This window comes from Pseudorasbora parva, chromosome 20, assembly GCF_024679245.1.
Source record: "Pseudorasbora parva isolate DD20220531a chromosome 20, ASM2467924v1, whole genome shotgun sequence".
Classification (NCBI taxonomy): domain Eukaryota; kingdom Metazoa; phylum Chordata; class Actinopteri; order Cypriniformes; family Gobionidae; genus Pseudorasbora; species Pseudorasbora parva.
Window position 1 is genome coordinate 16,381,391 of NC_090191.1, and position 10,401 is coordinate 16,391,791.

General features: G+C 45.5%; 18 non-coding genes across 18 annotated transcripts; 8 read left to right on the forward strand and 10 right to left on the reverse strand.

Annotated features, from left to right (window-relative positions):
* Positions 1–36: 36 nt before the first annotated feature.
* trnam-cau (transfer RNA methionine (anticodon CAU)) lies at positions 37–110 on the forward strand. The gene has a single exon. It is a non-coding gene; the product is annotated as a tRNA-Met (tRNA).
* A 782-nt stretch (positions 111–892) lies between these two features.
* trnal-cag (transfer RNA leucine (anticodon CAG)) lies at positions 893–975 on the reverse strand. The gene has a single exon. It is a non-coding gene; the product is annotated as a tRNA-Leu (tRNA).
* A 95-nt stretch (positions 976–1,070) lies between these two features.
* trnam-cau (transfer RNA methionine (anticodon CAU)) lies at positions 1,071–1,144 on the forward strand. Its single transcript has one exon. It is a non-coding gene; the product is annotated as a tRNA-Met (tRNA).
* A 782-nt stretch (positions 1,145–1,926) lies between these two features.
* trnal-cag (transfer RNA leucine (anticodon CAG)) lies at positions 1,927–2,009 on the reverse strand. The gene has a single exon. It is a non-coding gene; the product is annotated as a tRNA-Leu (tRNA).
* A 964-nt stretch (positions 2,010–2,973) lies between these two features.
* On the reverse strand, positions 2,974–3,056 carry trnal-cag (transfer RNA leucine (anticodon CAG)). The gene has a single exon. It is a non-coding gene; the product is annotated as a tRNA-Leu (tRNA).
* Positions 3,057–3,151: 95 nt separating this feature from the next.
* On the forward strand, positions 3,152–3,225 carry trnam-cau (transfer RNA methionine (anticodon CAU)). The gene has a single exon. It is a non-coding gene; the product is annotated as a tRNA-Met (tRNA).
* Positions 3,226–4,007: 782 nt separating this feature from the next.
* On the reverse strand, positions 4,008–4,090 carry trnal-cag (transfer RNA leucine (anticodon CAG)). Its single transcript has one exon. It is a non-coding gene; the product is annotated as a tRNA-Leu (tRNA).
* A 95-nt stretch (positions 4,091–4,185) lies between these two features.
* On the forward strand, positions 4,186–4,259 carry trnam-cau (transfer RNA methionine (anticodon CAU)). The gene has a single exon. It is a non-coding gene; the product is annotated as a tRNA-Met (tRNA).
* A 782-nt stretch (positions 4,260–5,041) lies between these two features.
* On the reverse strand, positions 5,042–5,124 carry trnal-cag (transfer RNA leucine (anticodon CAG)). The gene has a single exon. It is a non-coding gene; the product is annotated as a tRNA-Leu (tRNA).
* A 964-nt stretch (positions 5,125–6,088) lies between these two features.
* trnal-cag (transfer RNA leucine (anticodon CAG)) lies at positions 6,089–6,171 on the reverse strand. Its single transcript has one exon. It is a non-coding gene; the product is annotated as a tRNA-Leu (tRNA).
* Positions 6,172–6,266: 95 nt separating this feature from the next.
* trnam-cau (transfer RNA methionine (anticodon CAU)) lies at positions 6,267–6,340 on the forward strand. The gene has a single exon. It is a non-coding gene; the product is annotated as a tRNA-Met (tRNA).
* Positions 6,341–7,122: 782 nt separating this feature from the next.
* On the reverse strand, positions 7,123–7,205 carry trnal-cag (transfer RNA leucine (anticodon CAG)). Its single transcript has one exon. It is a non-coding gene; the product is annotated as a tRNA-Leu (tRNA).
* A 95-nt stretch (positions 7,206–7,300) lies between these two features.
* On the forward strand, positions 7,301–7,374 carry trnam-cau (transfer RNA methionine (anticodon CAU)). Its single transcript has one exon. It is a non-coding gene; the product is annotated as a tRNA-Met (tRNA).
* A 782-nt stretch (positions 7,375–8,156) lies between these two features.
* trnal-cag (transfer RNA leucine (anticodon CAG)) lies at positions 8,157–8,239 on the reverse strand. The gene has a single exon. It is a non-coding gene; the product is annotated as a tRNA-Leu (tRNA).
* Positions 8,240–8,334: 95 nt separating this feature from the next.
* On the forward strand, positions 8,335–8,408 carry trnam-cau (transfer RNA methionine (anticodon CAU)). The gene has a single exon. It is a non-coding gene; the product is annotated as a tRNA-Met (tRNA).
* Positions 8,409–9,190: 782 nt separating this feature from the next.
* Positions 9,191–9,273, reverse strand: trnal-cag (transfer RNA leucine (anticodon CAG)). The gene has a single exon. It is a non-coding gene; the product is annotated as a tRNA-Leu (tRNA).
* A 95-nt stretch (positions 9,274–9,368) lies between these two features.
* trnam-cau (transfer RNA methionine (anticodon CAU)) lies at positions 9,369–9,442 on the forward strand. The gene has a single exon. It is a non-coding gene; the product is annotated as a tRNA-Met (tRNA).
* A 782-nt stretch (positions 9,443–10,224) lies between these two features.
* Positions 10,225–10,307, reverse strand: trnal-cag (transfer RNA leucine (anticodon CAG)). The gene has a single exon. It is a non-coding gene; the product is annotated as a tRNA-Leu (tRNA).
* Between the last annotated feature and the right edge of the window lie 94 nt (positions 10,308–10,401).

The following is a 10,401-nucleotide window of genomic DNA, read 5'->3' on the forward strand; positions in this document are numbered from 1 at the left end:
GCTAGTGCTCCACCACTCACACTAGCCACAGCACATGCCTCGTTGGCGTAGTTAGGCAGCGCGTCAGTCTCATAATCTGAAGGTCGTGAGTTCGAGCCTCACACGGGGCAGAGTGGTGCTTTTTGGCACACAAGAGCGTTTAGGCAAAAGAGCGGGTTTCTTCATACCCTTTTGTGTGATTGTCCATTCCTTCATGAGCAATGCGATTGAAATCCAGTCATTTTGTAGGGCAGATGTTGAATAAATGCAGAAATAGTATTCCTCTCATATTCACCTAAACTGGGGCAGTGTCACTACAATGTTTTGTTCAGTCTGAACATAATTCTTTCATTCTCATGACGTTTCTTGTCAGTAGTGATGTAATGTTTCGCTTGACATGCCATGAATCTCATTCCATGACATTCCATCCCACAGCCCATAAACCCATGACATGTCATTCCAAGAGATTTCCAGGAATTCCTTGCCATGAAATTCTACTGCACCCCCAAAATTTCAGTCCATGACATCACAGTCAAACTCCAAGAATCCCATTGCATCCCTCCAAAGAAACCCCAAACAAAACATGAATACCCTTTCATAAACAAGTTCTCACTCCGGTAAACATCACAACATGTTATTCCATTGAATGCTATTCTATAAAACATGTCCAATTTCATGAAATATCAGGACATGACATTCCCTGGAAACTGCATGAAAATTCCACAGAATCCCATACATGGCACAAAAGTGTTACTTTAAAGTTCATGCGATGCCGGTGGTCAGAGGTACCGTAGTGTTCCATTGGCTCTGACATGAACTGAATTGCAGTGCTTCGTCAATATTAGCGTGTTACTGGGTCAACTTGCCAGAGGGTTAAAGAGTCTACCTGGAGCCCGCAACCAAAGGTTGGGTCTGTCAGAAGTGGGATTCGAACCCACGCCTCCAGGGGAGACTGCGACCTGAATGCAGCGCCTTAGACCGCTCGGCCATCCTGACATGACAGCGCATGGTGAGCAGTGTGTTTGGAGCTGCACCGAATGGCAGATGATCCAGAAGCTAGTGCTCCACCACTCACACTGGCCACAGCACATGCCTCGTTGGCGCAGTTAGGCAGCGCGTCAGTCTCATAATCTGAAGGTCGTGAGTTCGAGCCTCACACGGGGCAGGGTTGTGCTTTTTAGCACACAAGAGCGTTTAGACAAAAGAGCGGGTTTCTTCATACCCTTTTGTGTGATTGTCCATTCCTTCATGAGCAATGCGATTGAATTCCAGTCATTTTGTAGGGCAGATGTTGAATAAATGCAGTAATAGTATTCCTCTCATATTCACCTAAAATGGGGCAGTGTCACTACAATGTTTTGTTCAGTCTGAACATAATTCTTTCATTCTCATGACGTTTCTTGTCAGTAGTGATGTAATGTTTCGCTTGACATGCCATGAATCTCATTCCATGACATTCCATCCCACAGCCCATAAACCCATGACATGTCATTCCAAGAGATTTCCAGGAATTCCTTGCAATGAAATTCTACTGCACCCCCAAAATTTCAGTCCATGACATCACAGTCAAACTCCAAGAATCCCATTGCATCCCTCCAAAGAAACCCCAAACAAAACATGAATACCCTTTCATAAACAAGTTCTCATTCCGGTAAACATCACAACATGGTATTCCATTGAATGCTATTCTATAAAACATGTCCAATTTCATGAAATGTCAGGACATGACATTCCCTGGAAACTGCATGGAAATTCCACAGAATCCCATACATGGCACAAAAGTGTTACTTTAAAGTTCATACGATGCCGGTGGTCAGAGGTACCGTAGTGTTCCATTGGCTCTGACATGAACTGAAATGCAGTGCTTCGTCAATATTAGTGTGTTACTGGGTCAACTTGCCAGAGGGTTAAAGACTCTACCTGGAGCCCGCAACCAAAGGTTAGGTCTGTCAGAAGTGGGATTCGAACCTACGCCTCCAGGGGAGACTGCGACCTGAACGCAGCGCCTTAGACCGCTCGGCCATCCTGACATGAAAGCTCACGGTGAGCAGCGTGTTTGGAGCTGCACCGAATGGCAGATGATCCAGAAGCTAGTGCTCCACCACTCACACTGGCCACAGCACATGCCTCGTTGGCGCAGTTAGGCAGCGCGGCAGTCTCATAATCTGAAGGTCGTGAGTTCGAGCCTCACATGGGGCAGAGTGGTGCTTTTTGGCACACAAGAGCGTTTAGGCAAAATAGCGGGTTTCTTCATACCCTTTTGTGTGATTGTCCATTCCTTCATGAGCAATGCGATTGAAATCCAGTCATTTTGTAGGGCAGATGTTGAATAAATGCAGAAATAGTATTCCTCTCATATTAACCTAAACTGGGGCAATGTCACTACAATGTTTTGTTCAGTCTGAACATAATTCTTTCATTCTCATGACGTTTCTTGTCAGTAGTGATGTAATGTTTCGCTTGACATGCCATGAATCTCATTCCATGACATTCCATCCCACAGCCCATAAACCCATGACATGTCATTCCAAGAGATTTCCAGGAATTCCTTGCCATGAAATTCTACTGCACCCCCAAAATTTCAGTCCATGACATCACAGTCAAACTCCAAGAATCCCATTGCATCCCTCCAAAGAAACCCCAAACAAAACATGAATACCCTTTCATAAACAAGTTCTCATTCCGGTAAACATCACAACATGTTATTCCATTGAATGCTATTCTATAAAACATGTCCAATTTCATGAAATGTCAGGACATGACATTCCCTGGAAACTGCATGAAAATTCCACAGAATCCCATACATGGCACAAAAGTGTTACTTTAAAGTTCATGCGATGCCGGTGGTCAGAGGTACCGTAGTGTTCCATTGGCTCTGACATGAACTGAATTGCAGTGCTTCGTCAATATTAGTGTGTCACTGGGTCATAATCTCTCATAAACTTGCCAGAGGGTTAAAGAGTCTACCTGGAGCCCGCAACCAAAGGTTAGGTCTGTCAGAAGTGGGATTCGAACCCACGCCTCCAGGGGAGACTGCGACCTGAACGTAGCGCCTTAGACCGCTCGGCCATCCTGACATGACAGCTCATGGTGAGCAGCGTGTTTGGAGCTGCACCGAATGGCAGATGATCCAGAAGCTAGTGCTCCACCACTCACACTGGCCACAGCACATGCCTCGTTGGCGCAGTTAGGCAGCGCGTCAGTCTCATAATCTGAAGGTCGTGAGTTCGAGCCTCACACGGGGCAGAGTGGTGCTTTTTGGCACACAAGAGCGTTTAGGCAAAAGAGCGGGTTTCTTCATACCCTTTTGTGTGATTGTCCATTCCTTCATGAGCAATGCGATTGAAATCCAGTCATTTTGTAGGGCAGATGTTGAATAAATGCAGAAATAGTATTCCTCTCATATTCACCTAAACTGGGGCAGTGTCACTACAATGTTTTGTTCAGTCTGAACATAATTCTTTCATTCTCATGACGTTTCTTGTCAGTAGTGATGTAATGTTTCGCTTGACATGCCATGAATCTCATTCCATGACATTCCATCCCACAGCCCATAAACCCATGACATGTCATTCCAAGAGATTTCCAGGAATTCCTTGCCATGAAATTCTACTGCACCCCCAAAATTTCAGTCCATGACATCACAGTCAAACTCCAAGAATCCCATTGCATCCCTCCAAAGAAACCCCAAACAAAACATGAATACCCTTTCATAAACAAGTTCTCATTCCGGTAAACATCACAACATGTTATTCCATTGAATGCTATTCTATAAAACATGTCCAATTTCATGAAATATCAGGACATGACATTCCCTGGAAACTGCATGAAAATTCCACAGAATCCCATACATGGCACAAAAGTGTTACTTTAAAGTTCATGCGATGCCGGTGGTCAGAGGTACCGTAGTGTTCCATTGGCTCTGACATGAACTGAATTGCAGTGCTTCGTCAATATTAGCGTGTTACTGGGTCAACTTGCCAGAGGGTTAAAGAGTCTACCTGGAGCCCGCAACCAAAGGTTGGGTCTGTCAGAAGTGGGATTCGAACCCACGCCTCCAGGGGAGACTGCGACCTGAACGCAGCGCCTTAGACCGCTCGGCCATCCTGACATGACAGCGCATGGTGAGCAGTGTGTTTGGAGCTGCACCGAATGGCAGATGATCCAGAAGCTAGTGCTCCACCACTCACACTGGCCACAGCACATGCCTCGTTGGCGCAGTTAGGCAGCGCGTCAGTCTCATAATCTGAAGGTCGTGAGTTCGAGCCTCACACGGGGCAGGGTTGTGCTTTTTAGCACACAAGAGCGTTTAGACAAAAGAGCGGGTTTCTTCATACCCTTTTGTGTGATTGTCCATTCCTTCATGAGCAATGCGATTGAATTCCAGTCATTTTGTAGGGCAGATGTTGAATAAATGCAGTAATAGTATTCCTCTCATATTCACCTAAAATGGGGCAGTGTCACTACAATGTTTTGTTCAGTCTGAACATAATTCTTTCATTCTCATGACGTTTCTTGTCAGTAGTGATGTAATGTTTCGCTTGACATGCCATGAATCTCATTCCATGACATTCCATCCCACAGCCCATAAACCCATGACATGTCATTCCAAGAGATTTCCAGGAATTCCTTGCAATGAAATTCTACTGCACCCCCAAAATTTCAGTCCATGACATCACAGTCAAACTCCAAGAATCCCATTGCATCCCTCCAAAGAAACCCCAAACAAAACATGAATACCCTTTCATAAACAAGTTCTCATTCCGGTAAACATCACAACATGGTATTCCATTGAATGCTATTCTATAAAACATGTCCAATTTCATGAAATGTCAGGACATGACATTCCCTGGAAACTGCATGGAAATTCCACAGAATCCCATACATGGCACAAAAGTGTTACTTTAAAGTTCATACGATGCCGGTGGTCAGAGGTACCGTAGTGTTCCATTGGCTCTGACATGAACTGAAATGCAGTGCTTCGTCAATATTAGTGTGTTACTGGGTCAACTTGCCAGAGGGTTAAAGACTCTACCTGGAGCCCGCAACCAAAGGTTAGGTCTGTCAGAAGTGGGATTCGAACCTACGCCTCCAGGGGAGACTGCGACCTGAACGCAGCGCCTTAGACCGCTCGGCCATCCTGACATGAAAGCTCACGGTGAGCAGCGTGTTTGGAGCTGCACCGAATGGCAGATGATCCAGAAGCTAGTGCTCCACCACTCACACTGGCCACAGCACATGCCTCGTTGGCGCAGTTAGGCAGCGCGGCAGTCTCATAATCTGAAGGTCGTGAGTTCGAGCCTCACATGGGGCAGAGTGGTGCTTTTTGGCACACAAGAGCGTTTAGGCAAAATAGCGGGTTTCTTCATACCCTTTTGTGTGATTGTCCATTCCTTCATGAGCAATGCGATTGAAATCCAGTCATTTTGTAGGGCAGATGTTGAATAAATGCAGAAATAGTATTCCTCTCATATTAACCTAAACTGGGGCAATGTCACTACAATGTTTTGTTCAGTCTGAACATAATTCTTTCATTCTCATGACGTTTCTTGTCAGTAGTGATGTAATGTTTCGCTTGACATGCCATGAATCTCATTCCATGACATTCCATCCCACAGCCCATAAACCCATGACATGTCATTCCAAGAGATTTCCAGGAATTCCTTGCCATGAAATTCTACTGCACCCCCAAAATTTCAGTCCATGACATCACAGTCAAACTCCAAGAATCCCATTGCATCCCTCCAAAGAAACCCCAAACAAAACATGAATACCCTTTCATAAACAAGTTCTCATTCCGGTAAACATCACAACATGTTATTCCATTGAATGCTATTCTATAAAACATGTCCAATTTCATGAAATGTCAGGACATGACATTCCCTGGAAACTGCATGAAAATTCCACAGAATCCCATACATGGCACAAAAGTGTTACTTTAAAGTTCATGCGATGCCGGTGGTCAGAGGTACCGTAGTGTTCCATTGGCTCTGACATGAACTGAATTGCAGTGCTTCGTCAATATTAGTGTGTCACTGGGTCATAATCTCTCATAAACTTGCCAGAGGGTTAAAGAGTCTACCTGGAGCCCGCAACCAAAGGTTAGGTCTGTCAGAAGTGGGATTCGAACCCACGCCTCCAGGGGAGACTGCGACCTGAACGCAGCGCCTTAGACCGCTCGGCCATCCTGACATGACAGCTCACGGTGAGCAGCGTGTTTGGAGCTGCACCGAATGGCAGATGATCCAGAAGCTAGTGCTCCACCACTCACACTGGCCACAGCACATGCCTCGTTGGCGCAGTTAGGCAGCGCGTCAGTCTCATAATCTGAAGGTCGTGAGTTCGAGCCTCACACGGGGCAGAGTGGTGCTTTTTGGCACACAAGAGCGTTTAGGCAAAAGAGCGGGTTTCTTCATACCCTTTTGTGTGATTGTCCATTCCTTCATGAGCAATGCGATTGAAATCCAGTCATTTTGTAGGGCAGATGTTGAATAAATGCAGAAATAGTATTCCTCTCATATTCACCTAAACTGGGGCAGTGTCACTACAATGTTTTGTTCAGTCTGAACATAATTCTTTCATTCTCATGATGTTTCTTGTCAGTAGTGATGTAATTTTTCGCTTGACATGCCATGAATCTCATTCCATGACATTCCATCCCACAGCCCATAAACCCATGACATGTCATTCCAAGAGATTTCCAGGAATTCCTTGCCATGAAATTCTACTGCACCCCCAAAATTTCAGTCCATGACATCACAGTCAAACTCCAAGAATCCCATTGCATCCCTCCAAAGAAACCCCAAACAAAACATGAATACCCTTTCATAAACAAGTTCTCATTCCGGTAAACATCACAACATGTTATTCCATTGAATGCTATTCTATAAAACATGTCCAATTTCATGAAATATCAGGACATGACATTCCCTGGAAACTGCATGAAAATTCCACAGAATCCCATACATGGCACAAAAGTGTTACTTTAAAGTTCATGCGATGCCGGTGGTCAGAGGTACCGTAGTGTTCCATTGGCTCTGACATGAACTGAATTGCAGTGCTTCGTCAATATTAGCGTGTTACTGGGTCAACTTGCCAGAGGGTTAAAGAGTCTACCTGGAGCCCGCAACCAAAGGTTGGGTCTGTCAGAAGTGGGATTCGAACCCACGCCTCCAGGGGAGACTGCGACCTGAACGCAGCGCCTTAGACCGCTCGGCCATCCTGACATGACAGCGCATGGTGAGCAGTGTGTTTGGAGCTGCACCGAATGGCAGATGATCCAGAAGCTAGTGCTCCACCACTCACACTGGCCACAGCACATGCCTCGTTGGCGCAGTTAGGCAGCGCGTCAGTCTCATAATCTGAAGGTCGTGAGTTCGAGCCTCACACGGGGCAGGGTTGTGCTTTTTAGCACACAAGAGCGTTTGGGCAAAAGAGCGGGTTTCTTCATACCCTTTTGTGTGATTGTCCATTCCTTCATGAGCAATGCGATTGAAATCCAGTCATTTTGTAGGGCAGATGTTGAATAAATGCAGTAATAGTATTCCTCTCATATTCACCTAAAATGGGGCAGTGTCACTACAATGTTTTGTTCAGTCTGAACATAATTCTTTCATTCTCATGACGTTTCTTGTCAGTAGTGATGTAATGTTTCGCTTGACATGCCATGAATCTCATTCCATGACATTCCATCCCACAGCCCATAAACCCATGACATGTCATTCCAAGAGATTTCCAGGAATTCCTTGCAATGAAATTCTACTGCACCCCCAAAATTTCAGTCCATGACATCACAGTCAAACTCCAAGAATCCCATTGCATCCCTCCAAAGAAACCCCAAACAAAACATGAATACCCTTTCATAAACAAGTTCTCATTCCAGTAAACATCACAACATGGTATTCCATTGAATGCTATTCTATAAAACATGTCCAATTTCATGAAATGTCAGGACATGACATTCCCTGGAAACTGCATGAAAATTCCACAGAATCCCATACATGGCGCAAAAGTGTTACTTTAAAGTTCATGCGATGCCGGTGGTCAGAGGTACCGTAGTGTTCCATTGGCTCTGACATGAACTGAATTGCAGTGCTTCGTCAATATTAGCGTGTTACTGGGTCAACTTGCCAGAGGGTTAAAGAGTCTACCTGGAGCCCGCAACCAAAGGTTGGGTCTGTCAGAAGTGGGATTCGAACCCACGCCTCCAGGGGAGACTGTGACCTGAACGCAGCGCCTTAGACCGCTCGGCCATCCTGACATGACAGCGCATGGTGAGCAGTGTGTTTGGAGCTGCACCGAATGGCAGATGATCCAGAAGCTAGTGCTCCACCACTCACACTGGCCACAGCACATGCCTCGTTGGCGCAGTTAGGCAGCGCGTCAGTCTCATAATCTGAAGGTCGTGAGTTCGAGCCTCACACGGGGCAGGGTTGTGCTTTTTAGCACACAAGAGCGTTTAGGCAAAAGAGCGGGTTTCTTCATACCCTTTTGTGTGATTGTCCATTCCTTCATGAGCAATGCGATTGAATTCCAGTCATTTTGTAGGGCAGATGTTGAATAAATGCAGTAATAGTATTCCTCTCATATTCACCTAAAATGGGGCAGTGTCACTACAATGTTTTGTTCAGTCTGAACATAATTCTTTCATTCTCATGACGTTTCTTGTCAGTAGTGATGTAATGTTTCGCTTGACATGCCATGAATCTCATTCCATGACATTCCATCCCACAGCCCATAAACCCATGACATGTCATTCCAAGAGATTTCCAGGAATTCCTTGCAATGAAATTCTACTGCACCCCCAAAATTTCAGTCCATGACATCACAGTCAAACTCCAAGAATCCCATTGCATCCCTCCAAAGAAACCCCAAACAAAACATGAATACCCTTTCATAAACAAGTTCTCATTCCGGTAAACATCACAACATGGTATTCCATTGAATGCTATTCTATAAAACATGTCCAATTTCATGAAATGTCAGGACATGACATTCCCTGGAAACTGCATGGAAATTCCACAGAATCCCATACATGGCACAAAAGTGTTACTTTAAAGTTCATGCGATGCCGGTGGTCAGAGGTACCGTAGTGTTCCATTGGCTCTGACATGAACTGAATTGCAGTGCTTCGTCAATATTAGCGTGTTACTGGGTCAACTTGCCAGAGGGTTAAAGAGTCTACCTGGAGCCCGCAACCAAAGGTTGGGGCTGTCAGAAGTGGGATTCGAACCCACGCCTCCAGGGGAGACTGCGACCTGAACGCAGCGCCTTAGACCGCTCGGCCATCCTGACATGACAGCGCATGGTGAGCAGTGTGTTTGGAGCTGCACCGAATGGCAGATGATCCAGAAGCTAGTGCTCCACCACTCACACTGGCCACAGCACATGCCTCGTTGGCGCAGTTAGGCAGCGCGTCAGTCTCATAATCTGAAGGTCGTGAGTTCGAGCCTCACACGGGGCAGGGTTGTGCTTTTTAGCACACAAGAGCGTTTAGACAAAAGAGCGGGTTTCTTCATACCCTTTTGTGTGATTGTCCATTCCTTCATGAGCAATGCGATTGAATTCCAGTCATTTTGTAGGGCAGATGTTGAATAAATGCAGTAATAGTATTCCTCTCATATTCACCTAAAATGGGGCAGTGTCACTACAATGTTTTGTTCAGTCTGAACATAATTCTTTCATTCTCATGACGTTTCTTGTCAGTAGTGATGTAATGTTTCGCTTGACATGCCATGAATCTCATTCCATGACATTCCATCCCACAGCCCATAAACCCATGACATGTCATTCCAAGAGATTTCCAGGAATTCCTTGCAATGAAATTCTACTGCACCCCCAAAATTTCAGTCCATGACATCACAGTCAAACTCCAAGAATCCCATTGCATCCCTCCAAAGAAACCCCAAACAAAACATGAATAACCTTTCATAAACAAGTTCTCATTCCGGTAAACATCACAACATGGTATTCCATTGAATGCTATTCTATAAAACATGTCCAATTTCATGAAATGTCAGGACATGACATTCCCTGGAAACTGCATGGAAATTCCACAGAATCCCATACATGGCACAAAAGTGTTACTTTAAAGTTCATACGATGCCGGTGGTCAGAGGTACCGTAGTGTTCCATTGGCTCTGACATGAACTGAAATGCAGTGCTTCGTCAATATTAGTGTGTTACTGGGTCAACTTGCCAGAGGGTTAAAGACTCTACCTGGAGCCCGCAACCAAAGGCTAGGTCTGTCAGAAGTGGGATTCGAACCTACGCCTCCAGGGGAGACTGCGACCTGAACGCAGCGCCTTAGACCGCTCGGCCATCCTGACATGAAAGCTCACGGTGAGCAGCGTGTTTGGAGCTGCACCGAATGGCAGATGATCCAGAAGCTAGTGCTCCACCACTCACACTGGCCACAGCACA